The sequence below is a fragment of the Vigna angularis genome, chromosome 7 (genome assembly GCF_016808095.1).
Source record: "Vigna angularis cultivar LongXiaoDou No.4 chromosome 7, ASM1680809v1, whole genome shotgun sequence".
Taxonomy (NCBI): Eukaryota; Viridiplantae; Streptophyta; class Magnoliopsida; order Fabales; family Fabaceae; genus Vigna; species Vigna angularis.
Window position 1 is genome coordinate 4,551,863 of NC_068976.1, and position 13,503 is coordinate 4,565,365.

The following is a 13,503-nucleotide window of genomic DNA, read 5'->3' on the forward strand; positions in this document are numbered from 1 at the left end:
TTTTCTTTAATAAAAACACATTCACATTTTTCTAATTTTTAAATAGGCTTAATTGCTTACTTGATCCCTACATTTAGAGGATTTTTTCAGTTTAGTATCCGCTTTTAAAAATGCCTTTATAACATCCTCATGTTGTATAATTTGCATCAATCAAGTCCCTTTCGTTAAATTGGCATAAACGGAGTTAACTCCGTGGTGACGTGGCTATGAAATCTGATTTTGTTTTCTCTCTCCTCTGCTCTTCTTCCTGCAACGATCAGCTTGACATGACATGGGAGCCATTTGTGACTTCCTCCTTGACATTGGCCTCTGCTCCCAATTTTATCATCACCGTTTACTTTCTCTTCTTGTTCTTCATTCTTTACTTTTTCCTCAAATTTCCTTCGTTCCCTCCTCTCGATGGTAACCCTAATTTTCTTATCCTCAAAGCCCCTCTCCTCGCTTAGCTCCCTCTCTTTGCGCTTGTGAGATTGTGAAGAGTGTCGCGGCTCCACCGAATCTTCCTTCTCCTCATCATGTTTCACCTTCGACCTACTCTCTCTTTCTTGAACCCTATTCTTATCCCTATCTTTGTCCTTGCTTCTTTCTCTTTCATAAGCTCTATCCCTATCTCTATCCCTGGATTTAGGGTCACGCTTGTGATGCTTGTCTGATCGATGATGGCGGTGGTCGTCAAAGTCGCGAGGGCGGTGGTCACCGGAGTGGCAATGGCGTTCGAAGTGATGATCTATGCTTCTCTTTTCGAATTTGTCTCTGTTGTCCATTTCAGGGTTTGGATTGGAAGATACTTCTTCTCTGCTATTGTAAATGGGACTCTCATAAATTCTCCAAAAACCTTCTTCCCAAATACTTCAAGCACAACAATTTCTCCAGCTTCGTTCGCCAGCTTAACACCTATGTCAATTTTTCTGCATTCTCACCTTTTCTTCTATGTCTCCTTAATTTTCTCTCACCTTACCCTTCTATTGTACCTCTCTAGCCTCTTCTTTCTCAAAAATACTGCTCACACTATGATACATCAAAATTCTTTTTTTTTAATAATTTTATGAATTAGGATCAAATATTCAAATCTATAAAATAACCTTTGATTTATATCAACTGACACCATTTATTCTTCCTAATTAATCTATGGAACGAAAGATTTGTAATCTGTATAAATTGAATATTTGATTAATAAATTATGATTTCATAATTTTACTATAACCATGTTGATAAATTTATTCCACATTTAATAATAGTTTAGCTTTTAGTCTTATTGCATATACAGGTTCTATGTGAAGTAATTGGATTCATCTGTTTTTATATATAATATCATTATTGTGATGTAAAAGGAGGATTTATGGTGTAACGGATACAAGCTTCAGGAAGGTTGATTCAGACCATTGGAAGTTTGCAAGGAGGGAAGATACATTTGCTAAAGAACATAAGGAGGAGGGGTAAGTATAATAGACTGCATCAGGGATATTTCAATATGATGAAGCCAGGCCTGGAGGCTGTTGTGGAGAAACTAAAGAAGGACCATAATGTTAGCATAAAGTGCAATTTAATTCTGTTTAAGTTACTCAATAAAGAGGAATATTTCTTTATCCTGTTTTTATTTATTTATTATGATTTCTAAATTCATTGTATTTTCTACATGCCTCTTTTTTTCCTTTAATAAAAATTATGATAATTGTTATTTATATGTTTATGACTTATATTCAAGGGGAGTTCTTATATTTAGGTGGAGAATTCTTTTTTATATCATACATAGCGCCTTTTTAATAATGATAAAAAGGGGGAGAAATATGTTTAAAGGTTTAATTATATTTATCTTTTGTCTACTAATCCCTCTTCTTTAAGTTATGCATGAGTTACAAATTAGTACAGGTTACAAAAAACTTTAAATTAAAATAATTTTGATCATCATCAAAAAGGGAGAGATTGTTAGCATAAAGCTAAAGAGCAGAAGTTTTGATGATGTCTGTCTCAAGTGCTCTTATTGTAGGAAGATCTTCATGAAGACTTGTTTTTATATTAAAGCTTTTATAATTTAGTAGATTTATGTATAGGATGTGGTTTATATTTGATTCTATGTATTGTTTGTCTTAGGTTGTGTTAAAATTTATTTTGAATCAGAAAACCTCATTTTATACTCAAGATAATCGATTATCAATTTATAATAATCGATTATCAGTAATCAATTATGACTTGCCATAATTGATTATAATGAGAAATTATGAGAATTTTTAAGCAAGTGTTTTTATTGTTGTGCATTCATTAAATGCATAATTAATTACCATAATTGGATAATTGATTATCACACGTTAATTAGTTCACAACGACTGTTTGAAGGTATCCTTGAGTGAGATCTCTATAAATTAGATTGAGAATCTCATTCTAAAATACTAAATACAAAATACGAAATAAGTGTATTTTGAAAAATCTTATCTGCAGTTTGCGGTGATAAATGTTCTAGGGTTTGTTGAACCCTTGTGTTGTGGCTTTGAGAACTTGGCGTGTTGGCATAGAGTGAGAACTTTCACAGGGAGTGTGATTGAGTGTTGTTGTTTTTGAGTTAAAAGCCTATCATCCTTCGTGAAGCATTCAGAGGAGGTGTTCATCCTCTGTGAAGATTCAGAGGAGGTGTTCATCCCTTGTGGGTTATAGGGGAAGTGACTTTCATCTCTTGGGGTAACAAGAGAGGTGGTTTCTAAAATTTTACAAATTGTTTCTTTGTGATTGTAATTTGTAATTGTTTTGTGAGTAGTGAACTGTTTATCTTGATTTGAGATAAGTGACTGGATGTAGGATTGGTAAGATCCGAACCAGGATAAAATCATCTGTGCAAATTTCTCTCAACCTTACTCTCTTTATTTGTTATTAGTATTTGCTTGGTAAGTTTAATTTAGCAGAAATTAAAAGGCACACGTTCGTATTAAAAACCCTCTTGGTTTGTTATTCCATGCTAACCATTCCACTGTAGCCGCTCTGACAATTGGTATCAGAGCTTGATTTGATAGTTATTCAAATGGCAGGATCATATCAAACTTTAGTAGAGGGTGCTTCTATCAATAGACCACCTGTATTCACAGGTGAAAATTATGCATTCTGGGAGGTTCGAATGCAAATATTTATTGAGTCTATTGATTGTGATATTTGGGAAGTTATTGCATTTTGTCCATCTGTTCCTACTGACAATATGCAAGAACCAAAGCCCCATGTTCAGTGGACTGCTGAAGAAAAGAAAAGGTTTCAAAATGATGTAAAAGCTCGGAATATTATTTCATCTGCTTTAACTGTTGACGAGTTTTACAGGATCTCTGTTTGTAAGACTGCTCAAGAAATGTGGGAAGTGTTGAGAGTAACCCACTACTGATGACGTAAAGAGAGTTAGAAAGAATACCTTGATCCAAGAATATGAAATGTTCAGGATGAAGCAAGGAGAAACAATTTCAGACGTCCAGAAACGCTTCACCAACATTGTTAATCATCTCATTGGACTAGGTAAGTCTTTCAAAATTGATTAGCTTAATATTAAAATTTTGAAATCTTTAGACAGGTCGTGGCAACCAAAAGTGACTGCAATTTCTGAGTCACAAAATCTCAACTTAATGACTATGGCGACATTATTTGAGTTATTGAGAGAGCATGAACTTGATCTTGGAAGACTAGATGAAGAAGAAGCAAAAACTAAGAAAAAAAGGACTCTAGCCTTAAAATTTGAGGTAGAAAGGAGCAAGAGCAAAATAGAAGATGAGGACTGAAAAGATGAAGAAAATTTGAGACTCATGATAAAAGGGCTCAATAGTTTCATGAAATCAAAAGACAAAGGAAGAGTCAAATACGAAAAGAGAGAAAATCAAGGATCTTCCTCAAACTATAGATGCTATGGTTGCGGAGAAAGGGGGCATTTAAAAGTTGACTGCCTAAATCAAAAGAAGGGTGAAGAAATAAAAGAAAAGAAGTTCTTCAAGAAAAAAAAGGCCTACATTGCATGGGAGGATGACAATGAAACAATTTCTGATTTGAGCGAATTTAATGAAGAAGCAAACATTTGTTTGATGGCAGACGACGACACTGCTAGCCAAGTAAGTACATCTAGCCTTTCTAATAAATATAGTCAATTGGGTGAAGATGAATTGCATGAAACTTATGCTGCTTTAATAGTAGAATCTGAAAAATTAGATAAAACTCATAAGAAATTGAAAAAGGATTTTAAAGAATTAAAATTTAACTTTCAAAAGGTTCTTGAAGAAAATAAAAATTTAGAATTAAATGTTGAAAATCTTTCTGAAGAAAATAAAAATTTAAAATCAGATTTTAAAAATATTATTGAAGAGAATAAAAATTTGAAAAATAAAATTTTATTTTATGAAAAGGGTAAATTTACTAGTAATGATGAATGTATTTCTTGCATAAATATGAATATATTACAAAAAACAACTCATGCTGAAAGTAGTAAAAATAATTCAAATATTAAAACGGTTGATAAAAATGTTCATAAATATAATTATAATTACTACGATTATGATTATGGTAACAAAATTGAAAATTTTCCTAAATATAATTATAATGATTATAATTATAAAAATTAAATCAAGTATGTTCCAAAATATAATCAAAATAATTATGATTATAATTATAAAAATAGAAATTATAGGAACCCAAATGATGTTACTTGTTTTTATTGCATGAAAAATGGTCATATATCAAATAAATGTAGAATAAAACATTATGGTGTTCCAAATGGAATATATCCATGGATTCCAATTATAAAATAATTTGTCTCTAACTTTAAAGGACCCAAATAAGTATTTTTGGGTACCAAAATATTATTTATTCTATTTTGCAGGTTATTTCAAAATTAAGGAAGAAGTTTTTGGGTGTGCACGAAAACTTCGTAAAGTATGGTTTGTCAAATTAAGGGGGGGTTTTTAACTTGAAAAGAAAATTTTGATAATTTTTTTAACTACTTCTCTTTCTTCCGTAAAGAATCAAGTGCAATTTAATTCTGTTTAAGTTACTCAATAAAGAGGAGTATTTATTTATCCTGTTTTTATTTATCTATTATGATTTCTAAATTTATTGTATTTTCTATGTTTTGAATTATGCCTCTTTTTTTCCTTTAATAAAAATTATGATAATTGTTATTTATTTGTTTATGACTTATACTCAAGGGGAGTTCTTATATTTACGGGGATAATTTTTTTTTATATCTTACATAGCGCCTTTTTAATAATGATAAAAAACGGGGAGAAATATGTTTAAAGGTTTTATCATATTTATCTTTTGTCTACTAATCCCTCTTCTTTAAGTTATGCATGAGTTACAAATCAGTACAGGTTACAAAAAGCTTTAAATTAAAATAATTTTGATCATCATAAAAAAGGGAGAGATTGTTAGCATAAAGCTAAAGAGCAGAAATTTTGATGATGTCTGAAAGTCAAGTCTCAAGTGCTCTTATTGTTTATTGTAGGAAGAAGACTTGTTTTTATATTAAAGTTTTTATAATTTAGTATATTTATGTATAGGATGTGGTTTATATTTGATTCTATGTATTGTTTGTCTTAGGTTGTGTTAAAATTTATTTTGAATGAGAAAACCTCATTTTATACTCAAGATAATTGATTATCAATTTATAATAATCGATTATCAGTAATCAATTATAACTTGCCATAATTGATTATAATGAGAAATGATGAGAATTGTTAAGCAAGCTTTTTACCGTTGTGCATTCATTAAATGCATAATTAATTATCATAATTGGATAATTGATTATCACACGTTAATTAGTTCACAAAGGATGTTTGAAGGTATCCTTGAGTGAGATCTCTGTAAATTAGATTGGGAATCTCATTCTAAAATACTAAATACAAAATACAAAATAAGTGTATTTTGAATAATCTTATCTGCAGTGTGCGGTGATAAGTGTTCTAGGGTTTGTTGAACCCTTGTGTTGTAGCTTTGAGAACTTGGCGTGTTGGCATAGAGTGAGAACTTTCACAGGGAGTGTGATTGAGTGTTGTTGTTGTTTCTGAGTTAAAAGTCTATCATCCTTCGTGAAGCATTCAGAGGAGGTGTTCATCCTCTGTGAAGATTCAGAGGAGGTGTTCATCCCTTGTGGGTTACAGGGGAAGTGACTTTCATCTCTTGGGGTAACAAGAGAGGTGGTTTCTAAAATTTTACAAATTGTTTCTTTGTGATTGTAATTTGTAATTGTTTTGTGAGTAGTGAACTGTTTATCTTGATTTGAGATAAGTGACTGGATGTAGGATTGGTAAAATTCGAACCAGGATAAAATCATCTGTGCAAATTTCTCTCAACCTTACTCTCTTTATTTGTTATTATTATTTGCATGGTAAGTTTAATTGAGTAGAAATTAAAAGGCACACATTCGTATTAGAAACCCTCTTGGTTTGTTATTTCACGCTAACCATTCTGTTGTAGCCGCTTTGACACAGAACATTTTGAAGGTGGAAATTCTGAAACTGAGGCAGTAGAGAGTTTGGTGTGTAGATATTGGTAAATTTAAAACCCTTAAAGCGAGACATTGATAGAAGAGAGAGAAGAAGTTGGTTGTTGCAGGAAGAACAGAGGAGAAAGAAAAAAAAGATGAGATTTCATAGTCACGTTACCACAAGGTTAACTCCGTTTATGCCAATTTAAGATAAGAGACTTGATTTGTGCAAATTATACAATATGAGAACGCAATAGAGGCATTTTTAAAAACGGGTACTAAACTAAAAAAACCCTCTAAATGTAGGGACCAAGTAAGCAATTAAGCCTTTTAAATAATAGTTGTCTTACTTGCACTTTTAGTAAATGATAACTATATATTTATCATTAATAAGGTAGGCCTCTCTTTTCTTATTTATTTCAAAATATTTTATTAATTAAATCCAAATAAAAAATTGTAAAGATTACAAATGTTTTTATGAAAATGACTTTTTTATATATAAATGTAAGTACTATTCTATAAAAGTATAAAAAAAATTAAGTATTATTTAGAAATTTAATAATTATAAAAAATATGCTTATTATTTTATGAAAAAAGCGAGAGATGTTTATTTTAAAACTAAAAATGATTATCACAGGAAGTGATTGAATTTATTCAAGAAAAACAAACACTTCCATTAGAAGTGTCCTGTCATAAAAATCAACTTAACAACATTGTTGGACAGTTGGATAACAGAGAAAAAAAGCTGAACAACAGAGAGAAAAAGCTGGACAGGAGAGGAGAGAAGTGAAAAAGTACACCACATCAGCATGGAATTAACGTCGTTGCTGTCAACTTAACGGACAGAACCTTATACACAGGGACTCAATGTCTTCATTTTTAAAACCAGGTACTAAACTGAAAATTACCTCTTAACATGGGGACAGTAAGCATTTAAGCCTAAAATTTATTAACGTACATACTTATAGTTGTTAAGCTCCATTAATTCATCTTTGTATAGAAAAATTAAATATAAAATTAATATTATTATATTATAATAATATAGTTAGAGTTAATTTAAAAATAATAAAAGAAATATTTAATAATTTTAATAAAAAATTTAATACAATATTTATAAAAAGTTAAATTTGATCTCAATATGGAGAAAAAAAAATTGTTTCATTTTAAGAAAAATTGAAGTTGAAATAAACAAAATTAAAAAAAATTAAGACGTTTAGACGTTGGATGGCATGACCCGACGTCTGTACGGCGGAAAAAAATAATTTTTCATCTACCTATCAGACATATACACGTCGGTTAGGAGGGGCACTGACGTCTATAATCGAATATAGACGTGGGGTGGCGGGATCGGACGTCTCTAAGACGAAAAAAAATGACTTTTCACCTACCGGTCAGACATTAAGACGCTTGTTAGGAGGGGCCCCGACGTCTATAATATTATAGACGTCGGGGCCCCTCCTAACAGACGTCTATATGCCACTTATTTACGAATATGCCACCGGTCAATAATTTACGTTGGTTATTTTATTGTCCGACGTCTACGGGGTGACGTTAAAGCCCAATTCTGCACTAATGACTCCACCCATTCATGAAACTCCTTCCTACAATTTATAAAATTCATCATGGCCCCACTATTACCTAACCTATATAACTATTATCCTACACTCCACGTCACCTCACCACCACTATTCGTGCATAATTTATATCCTATATAAATTTCACCTCAACATCATTGCCCTACACCGTTTTCCCCTAATTTCACATAACACAATTTACTCTTCCATGCAATGATACATGCACACAAGTCCCATAACCACTTTGAATCCTATATTTCCATGCTAAAGGCTACCTTCACGTGAAACCAAAGCCTCACTCTAAAGCCAATTTCGAAGCGTAATCACATGCCCTTCAATTCTCACGTTAATTACTGCAAACCTTGCACCCCTTTTGGAACCCAAAACCAACTTTCCTAATACAACTAAAGGTGCAATAACCATTCATGTCATGAATGGTCTACTCCTCCACTATTGTACAACACCCCAACTCTCACTCCCTACTACCACATTTTCAGTCACCCCTCACCTTCACTCACGATTAACAATACATGGCCAAGAATAAGGAAATCAACCAATACATGTGAAACAAGGCCCTCTATTTTGAGAAAACTACTAACATACTAGCAACCCTAAGAGGTATGTGATTATAAGAATGTTGGTAATGCAAGACAATAACATAAAGCTTTAGTTTCGAGAGACAAAATCATATCCATCCTCCTAGCCTTAACAGCTAATGAGTGCATGTTTATGCCCTCATTTAGCTGTTAAAGACAAAATCGTCTATATGAATAAACAATCTCATGTTTTGAAGTTTTACCGAATAACATCAAAACAGGTTAAAGATCAAAAAGCAACCTAGGATAAAAACATAGAGGAAATCCCAAACACACAAAACTAGAACCTAAATCTCAAACATAAAAATCGTAGAAAAACACTTAGGTCCTAAGAAATAGAAAAATATTTAGTCTAGAACAACCAGACGCTTGACTAGACGATGTCTTGTCTAAAAGTGTCAGAGAGAGAACTGAGTTAAACGCTCAACGCTAAAAATACCTAAATTAAGTATTTAACTTCTCTAAAAAATGAAACAGATTGAGACAATGTATTCGGCTAAAACAATTAAAAGACTTAGTTGTTAAAAGACATAAAAAAGCCTAAGCAAGCTAAACGTTATTTGTCTACAAAGAGACAAAAACAAAAGAAGTGTTTACTTGAATCAAGATGATACCATGAGCGAAACAAACATGTCATCTTACGATGAAGTATCCATATGTTTGGTATCTTCAAATTAAAAGAGCTTAATTATAAAATGCTACCTAACGGTAGGAAATCAAAAGTACTTTGTTGTTCTGAACAAGCATTAAATGACATTAAATTTCCAACGTTCAAAAACAACAAAAGTGATAAGAAAAGTCATATCTGTTGCATGCATAATTTACTTTAATTTTGCAAATAAGCTATTCTACACACATCCACAGTGCTACAGATCAAATATCAAATCTGGAAATTAGAGACAAAAGAGATAATCATGGAATGTTCCTCTCTTGAAGCAAAGTTTAAAAAGATCATACAACCTACAACAAAGGACTGAAAAGCATGCTTGTTCTGATAAAGTTGACTTACATAATGGTTGTTGTGAAAAGAAGAAAGAGAAAATATAAGCATCAAGGGTACGAACTACAAATGTTGTCCAATGGACAAATCTTCATCAAGCCTATAAATAGAAGATCTCTCAATAGAAAAGAGGATAACAAGTGTGCAAAACTTCCAATGCCATATCCATCCTAGAGAAAAGAAGAGAGAAAAAGAGCTAAAAGAAAAGATTATATCTGAGTTGAAGAAAAGAGAAGAGAAGAGAAGAGAGAAAAAGATACTCTCGAGCTTAAGCATCAAATCTCTTACTTTTGTAAGATCATAAAGAGAAATACCTGCGAGTATTGTATTGTATTCATACCCTCTCATTGAGAGATTTCATCTAAACTACTTGTAAGCAATCTTCGGTTGCAATTCAAAAGAGAATTAAAATACTTACAACTGAACTCTTTTGAGTTCAGGAATCTAGGCATGGTAGTCTAATACCTAGAGTGGTTCAAATACACAAGGAAATCTTAGCAAGTTGCTGAGTACCAAGAGTGGTGCGAATACTCAAAGAAAATATCAGGGAGGTAGCTGAGTACCAGAAGTGGTGCTAATACTCATTTGTAATCATGTGAAAATTATAGTGGAACCCTCTACGGAGTAGACTAGATGTAGCTCAGTTAGAGCGAACCAATATAAAATCTCTTGTGTTATTGTCTCTTTTATTTGCTAAACGGTCCTCTTAGAAAACTTGTAGTTGAGCTTTTTATTTGAAAATATAAGAACTTCCAAGCTAAACAATCCTTTATTTTTAAAGGAAGTTCTTACAATCACTGCAGTAGAAATTATTCTGATTAGGACGTTGATCTTTATAAAGCTTATCGTCTAAGCCTTTAAAAGAATATCTCATTCGCTTGACAACGTACTATATCAGAAGGGTTACGAAAAACGTTTTCCATAAACACTAATCAACCCTCCTTTCTAGTGTTTTTCAGATACTTCACCCTAAACCTTGGAGAACAAGTCATTCCATGCGCATGTTGACTATGAAGTCAGCTATACAATGCACTCCAAATTAGGTTATCTCTAAGCCTAAAAAACCTTATACTGAGAACTCACATATGGTCCATAATAGTAAGAACTTAGACATACCTTTTAGATGACTCTAATTCTTCTTAAGTGTACTTGATCATAGCCAGATGATATGTATTCATATCAAAAGTTGTGAAATAAGTTACAAAAGAATTTGATTTTATTTTAATTATTCATATATATTAAATAATTTCATTTTATTCAGAAGTCAAGATTAAGAGAAGTTTAAATATATTTTTCCTTTTTAAGTTTTTAAGATCCTTTTAAACTCTAACTAAAGTTTCAAACACTAAAATCGATAATATTTTAAATATGATGATGTTTGTATCAATGTTATCTCAATAAAGTCAGTTAAAATAAAAATTAATCAATAATTTATTTTTGACATTAATCAATCAAATTATTGTAGAAGTCAAAATTCATCTAATTTTTTTGCCACTTGTTTCTAGGCTTTAAAGCTTCGTTCTTGTCTGTTAAAAACAAAATCAACTGGAAAATGAAGTTAGGCCAATTATCACGGTTGAATATGCAATTTTATACCAATGTAAAAATGGTTGAGAGAATAGGTTGTGTGAATGTATACTTTGGTTCACATTGCTATCAAGTAACGAAATTAGAGTCATCCGGATTGAAATTTTGCCACATTAACATAAACTGAGAGATGCATTTCATGTGCATGATTTAATTTTTGTTACAGTAGTCCAAAATGGAGAGTCCAAGGAGGAATGCAATGCTTATGATCTTTTCAATCAGTTTCTTTCTACTGAGACATATAACCACTTCTTCCATGTTGTTAGGTTTGGATTTACCAAATTTCAAGAGAAGTTGCAAAATTCTAAATATTTACTCTATAATCTTTAATAAGTGTTTGTGATACAGTTTGATTGGAGTCTTAATAAAAAAATATCTAAATTTAAATATATAAGTGATATGTAATTCGATTTATTTGATTTAACATAATATAAATTTAAATTAGATCCAACTAAGTTGTATCATTTGACCTAAATGACTTTACTGTATACTTTTTTATCAACATATCTATTTAACATTATCTTTTATTGGTAACGTTGTATCATAATAAATAATTTTATTACACTTAAATTTTTTTTTAACTTTTGTATAATACTAATAAATTTATATGGTTATTATAGTATATCTACTAACAGGTATTGACTCCAGTATCGTAACTGATAGCTTGTACATAGAAAATATCAATCAATTATAAATAAAATGAGTTAAACATCTCATTAATATAAATAGGTTACAGGTTTAAAAATAATTATATTATAATTAAGTTAACTTTAATAAAATATGAATGAAAGATATAATTGATCAGAATTTTATTATTAAGCATTCATTCTAATATTAATTGTTTTAATTGATTAAATCTGAGATAATTTTACATCTTAATTGTTTTAATTGATTAAATCTGAGATAACTTTACATCAAAATACCTATAATAAGTACTGTGGATAAGTATTTTGAATAAGTTGGTAAAAAAAAAACACTATCTTAACAATAAAAACATTAAAATACACCATAAAAAATTGTTTTAAATTAATATTCGACCCTGGAAAGAGATATATTTATAATTTTATTTTTTCTCATAAAATAAAAAATTATTTTTATCCAGTTAACACATAATTATTATATACATAAATAAACGTTCTCATCAAACTGTAAATACAAACAAATTGTTGAACTGAAAGAAAAAAATCAAAACTATCAATTTTTTAAGTCAGTTTTAAGTTATGAACACTCTACTTTTATCAGTTTATCAAAATTTATTATTATAAAATAATAATAATATTTTTGATCCTATACGTTTTAGTTATCATATATTTTTAATTTTTATCATTAAGTAGAGTTAGATTAAAGAAAATATTAATTATTATAATTAAAGTGGTAAAGAATACGTTAAATTAAAACATTTATAATTTTAAGTGTCTGATTTAATTAAGTAATATAAAATGTTTTCTCCTTTTATTATTCTCTATAACTGTTTTTGTTATTTTTGTATGAACTTTCTGTATAGTATGTAAGATATTATTGTTAAATTTTAATGAAAGTACATTATGATGTAAGATATTAAGTTAGGTATTAAAATTTAGCACTACACTCAAACAGATTTTCCTGCATGGAGTTGAACTTCTTTTACATTTTAACACTAATAATATCTTTTTCAGAAAATTTCTTTTTGAAATTTTCACAAGTCAATGTTGTTTTTATGGTTTGCATCATTTGTCTTTTGTCTATTAGGTAGAGTTCAGTTTCCTTTTATAGCACATAAATAATACAAGAGAATTTCTTGTCTTTATGAAAAAGTGTAATTTAAAGAAATCTTTTCTACTTCCTAAACTCCAATGTAGAATGAGTGTTATGCACAAATAGATAAGATCTTAGATTATATAATCAAATCTCAAAAGTTTACTTAATGATAGCTTAGTTTTCACTTATTAACACTATTGGGAGATATTCCTATAAAGATTTCAATACAATAAATCAAAATTATCTGAAATTGTGTACTAATTTATTATAATATAAAAAATATATGTTAAAAAAAAAAATTTACTATTCATATTTATTTTGCTGACAAAATATGTTAAATGTTGATTTTTTTAATTATTTAATATTATTAATTTATTCTTTTATCTATATTTATTTTAACAGTCACATGTTTTTATAAAATGATTTTATTCTTTTATCTTTTTTTTATTCATATTTATTTTGGAGTTGCATGTCCTTAAAATTTATTTTACTTTTTTACTTTTTATAATATTAAACAATAACTTATATTTAAACTATTAGTTATCTTTTTCTATACTTTTTTTAATTTTT